General features: G+C 37.8%; 1 non-coding gene across 1 annotated transcript; it reads left to right on the forward strand.

Moving 5' to 3' along the window:
* Window positions 1–716: 716 nt before the first annotated feature.
* LOC120087442 (U6 spliceosomal RNA) lies at window positions 717–819 on the forward strand. Its single transcript, XR_005484581.1, has one exon. It is a non-coding gene; the product is annotated as a U6 spliceosomal RNA (small nuclear RNA).
* Window positions 820–10,276: the final 9,457 nt, after the last annotated feature.

The raw sequence follows: 10,276 nt of genomic DNA on the forward strand, positions 1-10,276 counted from the left end.
TAATAACTATCTTAAAACTATAATAATCACCTCATGCTACAGTACTTAGTATTTTAAAACTCTCAATTAGTTCTCATTTGCTACCGTATTTACTATTTGCTATGATTTTTATTATTCAACATTCATCATTTTTTTATTGTTTGTTATACTGTTTACTATTTTTTTTAAACTAAAATATTTTACATCCCAAACACATATTATTATAACCCAAACTAAAATAATCTACACCTCAAACACAAACTATTATAATCCAACTATAATAACTAGGACTATAATAATCAATTTCTTACCTCAAACGCCCATAAAGTAATTTGATTTAGACATAGAAATATTGTTGACAAGAGACTTTATAATTTAGTAAAATAATTTATAAGGTGAATAGTTCTAATAATTCATAAAAAATTGACAACATAACAATAACATCATAATTTAAATATTCCAACAAGCAGAATTTAAGATGTTTACCTAAGGTCCATAAATTATTAAAAATAAAGAAAATAATATAAACTAAAAAACTAAAACAAAAAAATAAAAATGAATCAAAATACGAAAACTAGACGCATATAAATAAAACAACAAACTTAAAAACAACAACAAAAAAAAAAAAGTAAATTAAAAGAACTTATCTGGTAGACTAGGAGAAGAAGTTGAAAAAGAAATTAAAAAACTGAACATTTATTGAAGTTGAAGTCTTATAAAAAAAGATCATAAACAATGTCCCTTCGGGGACATCCAATAAAATTAGAACGATATAGAGACGATTAGCATGGCCCTTGCGCAAGGATGACATGCACAAATCGAGAAATAGTCTAAATTTTCTTATGCATATAAATAAAACAACAAAATTAAAAACAATAAGAAAAGTAAATGCCAACAAGAGCGTAGCTCAACTCGTGGTTTGAGGTTCGATTCCCCCACCCCACACTTTAATTATATAATACCTTCCCTTTGCGTGTGACATTGATTTTTTGTAATACCCAAAAGGCCCCTCAACCAAATATTTAGCGTAACTAAATTTGTGTTGCCGATTTTTGTTAACCATAGATCCCGATTTTCTTGTAAATTATCTTCTCATATTGTTTTGGAATTAAGATAAAAGATGTATTTTCCCTTTTTTTCCAATTATCTAATATATATATATAGCCCAGTACCAAGCTCTGAAACTAATTCGATTCTCCATTCTTACGTACTTCACTGCATCTCCTTAGCCAATTATAATGTTTTGTTGATAACAACTACATGCAGTTGCATGTGGTTAAAATGTCGGCTTTTAGACTAGATTGTGATGATGTATTTGCTTGAGCAGAGATTTATCCCATATTGCATTGACAAGGGTGATTGGGTTTTTCTTCCCTATCATTTCTCTCTCATGATTTTCCCTATTTCTTTGAGCTCAAGTATAGTCGTGGACTAGATATTTCAATATTAAAGATTTCGGGAAAAAAAATGATCTTATAAAGAAGAATTACTTTTTTCTTTGCCAACCAATCTTACTTTATAATTATGAATTTCTTCAGCTTTATAAGTTGAATGAAATTTTTGTATTGGAAGAATTACACTGTAATTAACTTTCTTTTTTTCTTTGCCAACCAATCTTACTTATAATTATGGGCTTCTCCAACTTTAGAAGTTAAATGAGATATTTGTATTTGAACAAATACACTGTAATTAATTGTGTACTTGAAATTAACTTTCTTTTTTCTTTGCCAACAAATCTTATTTATAATTTGGGGTTTTTTTAGCTTTAGAAGTTGAATGAAATTTTTGTATTTGAAGAATTATACTGTAATTAGCTTTCTCTTTTCTTTGCCAACCAATCTTACTTAAATTATGGGTTTCTCCAATTTTAGAAGTTGAATGAGATTTTTGTATTTGAAGATTACATTGTAATTAATTTTCTTTTTTCTTTGTCATTACTTTATAATAATGAGTTTCTTCAGCTTTAGAAGTCAAATGTGATTTTTGTATTTAAAAAATTACAATGTAATTCATTTTTTTTTATCAAATACCTGAAGCATGATAGGTTTCATTTCAAACATGGAACCATCTAGTGTTGGATGCATAATTTCAGGTGAGAAATCATATAAGATAAGCGAAACATTTGAAGAAACTCTTTTACAATAGTACCTCTGAGTGGAAGCGGATCTTTCCAAAGACATTGTGACAGAATTATCACATTTATATTCAAACATACAGATATGCATCAAACTGTAAATTACCGGCATGCTTAATGATTAACAAACAAGAGAACAAGAAAACTTACCAGTTAAAGACTCTTTCTTCTCGGCAAATCTCGCTCTCTCTTTGAACGGACGCTCTCGCTCTCGCTGGAATGACAAGCTATCGTTCAGCAAAAATACGATTGTCTACCACGAACAGACTCCACACGAACAGACGAAGATGGGGATGGCACCACCAATTAGAATCCTTAGTATTCTCGAAGTAAGAATCCAAAGAGTGGGCTCTATTCGGATTTGGTAGAGGGGAGGAGGAATGAAGATCATATACAACGAGCAAGCAAGTGGGAGAAAGGCGAGTGTATCGTATAGACAAAATGCTTGATTGTTTAGGTAAAGTACACGATCGTGTAGGAAAAGGTCAGCGATCGTCTATACGATCGTTTAATAAATGCTCGGTGCTAAGCGATCGTTTAGTAAAATGTAAGTGATCGTTTAGAAAGAAGCGCGCTCATGTATGCGATCATGTAGTAAAAGCAAGCTATCGTATAGTTTCTGATTTTACTAAGCGATAGGCAGCACACTACTTTTGAGCAAATAACCGTGTTGATTGCAAAATGAAAACAATTTTCATTTTATTCTTCAGTTACGAAAACCGAATGGAACTTCCCATTAACGCACAGTTACAAAGAAAACAACGGCCAATTATCTCATAATTGTCCAATTAAAAAATAATAAATATAATCATATTATATTCATTAACCTATAGTTTAATATCATATATCAACCATAGTGTTTTCTCCTCCACTAAATATAAATCATATTTATATCCAATTTCCTCCAATCAATATATCTCCTACATAAAGTCAATCATATCATATATAATTAACCAGTTCGATCATATCATATATAATCGAAGTCCCTCTTGTCAATTTTAACATTTCAAACTGACCCAAAAACTGATTGTCAACTCGAATCCTTTAAGCTACCAAGGGGACCTTATGAACCTAGGCTCGAAGCTCCAACGGTACGTGAATAACTGACTAAACTCTTTAGCCATGAGATCCACCATCCGTTAACTGTCAGACATTCCACTAAAGATCGACAATTGAACTCTTCTTACCACAAATATATTTCTTTATTCATCGGATATAACCAATCAACAGTACGATAACCCTTCACAGATGCTCGTAAGTACAACTGAGCCAATTTACCATTTTGGCCCTATAGTTACATTTAACACCTTAAGTACCACTGATCCCTCTAATGAATAATACAACATAGTCCTACTATGTGCGGACACCTCTCGGGCAATGAGAAGATGTGTGGCGCCACATCGTTCAAGCCTCGGGATCAGCCCTTAAAGAGCAATCTATCTACTTACCCCTGTTTTTGGGAATGAGTGAATTCCATCTTGTGTAGCTGAGTTCCTAGCTCCCAAATCAAACAAATCCCCAAAGTGGTAGGTTTGAGTCAGAGACCTGGCCACTCGCACCCATGCAAATCAAAGGACCGCCCTCAAATACAAGAGTTCCCAACTCATTCAGGATTGAGATCGTGTTACCTATGATCATCCAATGTTCAAAGTCAAATAGTGAAGAAAATATCATATATTATACATCACAAGCGTTCGTACAAACTATGTTTACAAATTAAAGGACACAAGACTTTAGGGCATCATCCCCAATAATTTTCCACTTGTCTTAAAGCGAGTAGGGTGTACAAAAACTAGTACAAACAAAAAACCAGGGCACTAAGGCCCAGTACAATAAAATTCCCCACTTGCCCTAGTCTAATCGTGGGCGGTCCCGTAGACCCATGCTCTGAAGGTGACCCTCAAATACTGTAGCCGTGAGAGCCTTCACAAATGAGTCAGCAGTGTTGTGCTCCAAAGCGATCTTTGTGACAATCACGTCCCTTTGATGCACTGTCTCGCGGATCAGGTGAAACTTCCACTATGTGTTTGTCGCGCTTGTGACTCGTGGGCTCCTTGGAGTTCGCCACAGCACCACTATTGTCACAATAGAGGGTGATAGGCCTAGACATATCTGGAACGACTTTTAGCTCTGTCAGGAACTTCCTGAGCCAAACGGCCTGCTTAGCAGCGTCGCAAGTCGCTACGTACTCGGCTTTTATAGTGGAGTTGGTGATGCACCCCTGCTTAGTGCTTCGCCATACTACAGCTCCTCCGTTAAGAGTAAAAACTGACCCTGAAGTGAACTTGCGAGAGTTCTTATCAGTCTGAATGTCAAAATCCGTGTATCTAGTAAGGATCAAATCCCTAGATCCATATTCGAGCATGTAGTCCTTCGTTCTCCGAAGATACTTGAGGATGTTCTTAACTGCAATCCAGTGACCCTGCCCTGGGTTAGACTGATACCTTCTGACTATTCCCACAGCGTAACAGATGTCTGGCCTAGTACAGAGCATCACATACATCAAACTACCAATGACAAATGCATATGAGACCCGTCTCATCTCCTCAACTTCTTGAGGCATCTTAGGACACATGTCCTTAGACAAAGTGACTCTATGCTTGAACGACAGTAGGCCCCTTTTGGAGTCCTGCATCGAGTACTTGAGTAACATCTTGTCAATGTACGATGCCTGAGACAACGCTAGCACTTTGTTCTTACGATCTCGAAAGATCTATATACCCAGAACTGTTGGAATGGTACCAGCATGCAACGAAAGTGACAAGGATCGATAAACACTCTAATTGATTAATTTTGGCAGAAAAGAAAACACGCTCAAACAAAATTTACTGGGTTTCAAGACATACCTTTGAAGAACCTTTGAAATCTCGATTTGCAACTGCTAATTCCTCCAAATCTTTGTGCAGACCACCACAAGATCTTCCCTATTATTCTTTTGTTGCTCTAGATTGAGTTGTGGGACTCAAAATAAGCTGGAATCAAAGGGAACTTAGAGAATTCTCACTGCAATAACCCAATGAAGAACACCTTCTTCACATGAATTTTCAGCTAAAATTCTATCGGTTGCCATCCTTCAACTTCACTTCAATCGCTTCAATATATTGCAGACTATCATGCAAAGAGATTTGCTGCATGGGATGGAACTCATGCTTGGAGTAAATGAAGCTTGAAGATGGTGGGTTCTTTGTGAGCTAGTTGAAGATGAAGTTGGAAAAATCCAAAATTTCCCCCTTTTTTTTTATGTATTTTCTATTTCCAAAATCCAAAATTGATTTTAAAATCATATTTTATTTCTAAAATCAAAATTTATTAATTTTACAAATTAATTTCCTAATAAGATTAATAAATAATTATTTAAATAAATTAAATATTTCTAATTAATTTAATAATATTAAATTAATTTTACACAAATCCATCTTCATATATTTAAATCATATTTAAATATATATTCTCCAATTCTGTTTAATTCTAATTTGAACGTTTCAAATTAACTTATCACGTTACTCTAGAGTTAATCCATTTTCGAGCTAGTAGGGGGACCTCATGGACCTACAGATCATGGGCTCGAACGATTTGAGATTAATCGGCTAAACTTATTAGACCAATCTAGCCCCCATTCTTTAACTAATGGGTCACTTCACTAAAGCTCATAGTTGAACTCCTTTCACTCTAGATATATTATGTCCACTCGATATTACCATGATTAGTAAGTCAACTCTTCACAGGTTGTTTGTAATAACGGTTGGGTCGAATCTCTGTTTTACCCCCGAAATTACCTCTTGTTCCTTAAGTCCCCACTGATCCTCTAATGAATAATTGTTTTGTGATCCAATCAACAAAATCGAGTCCTTCTTGGGCTAATGAGGGTACGGTCCCTTGTTCAAGACCTGGAATCAGCACTTAAGGGAACAACCTCTCTATTATCCCTAAAAGCAGGTAAGAGTGAATTCCGTCTTACACCCTATGTCCCCAGCTATCTATCCAGTCTTACCCCTAAAATGGGAGGTTTATTGAGCCGACGTTGTTGAGCCAACCCTCACCTATGCAAATCTTGTTGGGATTGATGCCCTAAAGTCTTGTATCCTGTAGTTTGTAAACAGTTTGAGCCAACCCTCACCTATGCAAATATTTACTCCACATCTTGTATTTTTGCTCAGTTGCTTGTTTTAATTTGCTTTATCACAAACCAATAAACAATAAAATCTCTGGTTATTTGTATGTGACTCAAGCATGTATGTGTTGACATACAAGTGGATCATGTCATGAGTGATAACTAAAATGTTATGTAGTATATGGATATAGGAGGGAAATCTTATCCTGGTAACGCTACAGATGCGACCCTCTTTGTAGAATGGTCACAAGTGTTGTGACTTGTCACAGATGGTCTAATCCTGATCATTCGTGTTGGAGACATGCAAGCGAGGGCGTCCTATACAAAGAGTTTGTATAAGACCCGACCACGAAGTGTTAACGTCTCGTTATATAATACCGTTCATGACAGAGACTTCACTTCACTAGGATGACCATAGGTAACATGACCTCAATCCTGAGTGAGTTGAGAACTCCTGTCATTGAGGGCGGTTCTTTCATTTGTATGGGTGCGAGTGGCCAGGTCACCAATTCAAACCTACCATTTTGGGGATTCGTTTGATTTGGGAGCTGAGAACTCAGCTGCACAAGATGGAATTCACTTCTTCCCCGAGGGCAGGGTGATAATGGTCAGAAATGCACGTTAACATAGTGCTAAGTTCCTTAACAATGCTGACTTGCGTTGATAAAACATGTTAAATTGCGTCCAAAAAGCTCAAATTCATAATATTGCGGTCACATGCATTCATCGCATAGGAACAGTTGATTTTTGTATTTTTATGCAGAATATGCATTGACACAAGATGGAAATTGAAATCATAGGAAATCATTGGTCGAGCGCAGCATTACTGCAAGGCTTTGCAGTGATCGTGTTCGCAAACATTTACTTAAGAAAGATTGCCGCAACCTGGTCAACGAAACTTGATGGGCGCATCTGGGTGAAAGGCTAATTAATTGCGTTGGGACAGAAAGCTGATGACAGTGGAATCTGAATTAAGTTGACAGTTGTTAACGATAACAAGTACATTCGATGACATATATTCGGCGCATCAGTCAGGGAATTAATGTCGTTCCATCTGTGCAATCATGAGGGAGAAGTCGTCGTTCACCTGGATGTTCTGTAAATACTAAAGGCAACCTTCAGAAAAGGGGTTCGAAAATTCATACGTTCGGATCGCACGTCTTTGTTCATAGTTTTCCTTTCGTTTTAAGATGGAGCAAGAAAAAAGTAGTGAAGCCGAAGATCGGTCAGGGCAACTCGAGAGGAACCTTGAGGCGTAGAAGTTGGGTCGACCCTCGCGAGAGCGAGATTATCTTTTGAACACGAGTAGAAAGATGGTGTAAAAGCCTGGGAAGCAAGAGATTGCTACCAGGCTCTTTATTCTATTCTTGCATTGTTGTCTTGTACTTCATCTTCATATTTATACAATGGAAGTTCTTATTCTACATATGTTCACTCTCTTAGCACGCATGAGTAGCTAAATTAGTCGAATTGGTTTAGAAGAACTAAGCTAATATGACTTAGGATCTTGTATTTATGTGTGCTTTATTAATCCATTCGAGATACTCAAGAGGGTAGTCTAAGGACAGGATCTAGGCTTGGGAAGGTCAGGTCAGAATCTAGGCTCAGGAGAATTATATTAGAATTGCATAAATAAGAGATAGTGACTTAGAGATAAGCTCTGTTTGCCAACTTGCATCGCATGCATCCTAGAAATGGGAATGATGATATGTGGTCACCTTGTTTGTGTATCATCGCATAGACAAGAATTAGAGGTTTATGTGTAGGCCTTATAGACACCTTTGCACGTACATCGCATGCATTCTAGCCTTAGAAGCTGTGGCATTCACACCGAGAAGTGGCTTACTATTGTATGCATGTTGCATGATCGCAAAGCATGAACGCATTTTAGGAAGTGTTAGCCAAACCCTTTCTCAATCCGTTCATCGTATCTTCCGTTTATCAACTCTTTTCAAACTCCGTCGTATTTGTTTATTTTTTCCTTAACGCAATCAACAACAAATCAATCATTAATTGAGTTACCGGTTACTGCAAAATTTTCTAAAAATTACAACTGCAAACTGTTTTCACAAGTCCCTGAGTTCGACCCTGGATTTACAAGGAAACTCAGTGGAGTTTACACTTGGATTCCTCTGAGGAAACTTGGGTGCTCAACGCAATATCATCATCGCATATCATCCATAATTTCACTTCATAAAATCAAGAATCAAGTTTTTGGTGTCGTTGCCGAGGACTTCGACAAAATAAGCGGTAATTTTTCTAATTTCTTTGTAGATGCTCAATCTCTGGCGAATTACGACCCGAAGATTGAGAGGACGTTCAGACGAAGACTGAGAGACAACCGCCAACAACAAAACAGAACTCCAAGAATGGCGGAACAACCGGCAGAAAGGGCCGCGAATGCGAACAATATAATGGCTAACCCCATCCTTCTAGCGAATGATCGCAATAGACCCATTCGAGACTAGCGTCGCCCAAACTTTATGATTTCTCTCCAGGAATCATGAGGCCAACGTTAAATGGATCGTAGTTTGAAATGAAGCCGGTAATATTATAGATGATCCAAGCTGGTGGGCAGTTTGGAGGAAGGCGTGGTGAAGACCCGCACGCCCACCTCCGGAGCATCATAGGAATCTGCAACACTTTTGTGTTCCCGAATATCTCTACTAAAGAAGTTCGACTAACTCTGTTTCCATTTTCTTTGTGTGATCAGGCGAGGAAATGGGCATATTCTCTTAAATCGAAGAGATAACTTCGTGGGAACAAGTGGTGGAAAAGTTTATGAAGAAGTATTTCCCACAAACTGAGAATGCTAAGAGAAGGAAATTAATAAAAAAAAATTGAACAAGAAGATGACGAATCGCTCAGCGATGCTTGGGCGAGGTTTAAGCGGTTGGTAAGAGACTGTCCACATAATGGCTTACCAGACTGTCTACAGATGGAGATCTTCTATCAAGGACTGAATCCCTCTTCGTAGACCGTTGCCAATGTGGCAGCCACTGGTGGTCTGCTAGACAAAACATATGATGAGGCAAAGAGTATACTTGATCGCATTTCCAAAAATCACGAGGATTGGCGGGAAAACGATCAGAGATTAAGAATTAAAGATAATGATGTAAATAACGGGGTCATCGCATCCCTACAAAATCAAATGTCTGCGATGATAAGTTTGATATAAGGCATCGCAATTAAGAACATGGGGGCGAAGTAAGGGCAGGTCTACACAATTGCAAAAACGACCGCAAGTTGTGTCATTTGCGGAGACGTTCATTCGATGGAGTCCAGCAAATCCGCAGTCAGTGTGTTTCATAAAGAATAATCTCTATTCTGACACATATAACCCCGGGTGGAGAAACCACCCAAATTTTACGTGGAAAAATCAGCAACAAAACTTCCAACCTATGGTGCAAAAAGAAGGGCCACCCAGATTTTTCCCGCAAAATAATGGTCCAACGCATAGTCAAGTTAGCAGCTCGCAAACACCGCAATCTTCGTTCTTGGGGAGCCTGTTGAAGCAGTACATAGAGAAAAACGAAACTGTGCTTCAAAGTCAGGCTACGTCCATCCGTAACTTAGAGTTACAGTTGGGCCAGATTGGGAGTGAGCTGAAGAATAGATCGCAAGGAGCGTTGCCGAGATCAACTGAGCTACCTCGTAATACTGGGGGCACCGGGAAGGAACAATGATTAGCAGTTTCCGTGCTAAGCAACAAAATGACTACAGAAGTAAGGGAGAAACCCATCGCGACCAACTTGAATGCGGTAACAACCAAGGACCCGTTGACCTATAGTTCGGAAAAGCCAAGAAAATGAACCCTGAAGTTGCGTCCACCCTCAAGCCTCTAGATCTTGAGACAGAAGAAGTCTAACCACCAGCAACTCCGCAAAGATTGAAAAAGAAACAAAATGATGAAGACAAGATCGTAATAGTGGCCATAGCACAAAATGCTATGATCCCACAAAAAATGTGCGACCCAGGAACCTTCACAATACCATGTTCAATTGGAAGGGTCTATAGTGGCCAAGCACTATGTGATCTTGGTGCAAGTATAA

Source organism: Benincasa hispida, chromosome 9 (genome assembly GCF_027475165.1).
Source record: "Benincasa hispida cultivar pf3 chromosome 9, pf3_genome.v1.1, whole genome shotgun sequence".
Classification (NCBI taxonomy): Eukaryota; Viridiplantae; Streptophyta; class Magnoliopsida; order Cucurbitales; family Cucurbitaceae; genus Benincasa; species Benincasa hispida.